Source organism: Penaeus monodon, chromosome 27 (genome assembly GCF_015228065.2).
Source record: "Penaeus monodon isolate SGIC_2016 chromosome 27, NSTDA_Pmon_1, whole genome shotgun sequence".
Taxonomy (NCBI): domain Eukaryota; kingdom Metazoa; phylum Arthropoda; class Malacostraca; order Decapoda; family Penaeidae; genus Penaeus; species Penaeus monodon.
Genome location: NC_051412.1, coordinates 36,001,491 through 36,002,338, shown reverse-complemented (window position 1 = coordinate 36,002,338; position 848 = coordinate 36,001,491).

Here is an 848-nt window from a genome sequence, read left to right as displayed (position 1 = left end):
CAAGTAAGCCTACAAATGGAGAGTAGAACTTTGTATTTCTCAGTAAAAGATCTTGAGATAGAAATGTGGACCTGTGTATTGTGTAAAAATCTGGACTTCGACGAAACGAGGCTTCATGCTCCCTCAATTCTGTTACTTTATAAATAGGCTTGGAAGTGAGGCACGGGCTCCCCAGGCCGTCTTCACGACAAGGTGGGTGATAGAGAGCCCCTCCAGCGCGTGCCGTATGCCTAGAGTCAGCGAGACAGCGAGGATAATAATATCAAAGGCACATTACTGGCCAATGATTGCGCCAACATCTACATAGGAAGTGCATTAGTTTCGCTTCACAAGGGGGGGAGCGGGAGGCATAGAAGGTGATTATTTGGTCTCAGATACGAGGGGAAATATCGCCCGAAGAATGAAAAGCGACCCACAACGAGGATATGAAATCACCGCAGCGGGCGTTGATGACGCTTTGATTTGTGAGGCCGGAGAGGAAGGCCCTCGTGGGGCTGCCTCCGCAGGCCTTTTTGTGCCTTCGACCTGCACGAGGGAGGCGGCGGCCCTCTTTGCTCCCTAAATGGTGCGAAATATCGCACAATATTAGGCGGCAGTTCTTTTTAATCCGGAGCATAATCGGTGTAGTAAGAAGGAGGCAAGAATTTGATCGTGCAACTACGAAAGAGAGCGAGGAAGCAACACTCCCTCTCCTTTTCCCTTTAACCTTCTCCGTAGTCCCCTTCGTGATAAGTCTTAAAAGGGCCAGATGCAAATGAGGTAGGGGCCGCCCATGGTATATAGCACCCATGGCTGGGCCCTTCCTTCATGTACACCTCCAGAGCTCGTAATGCGCGAGATAGTAGAGC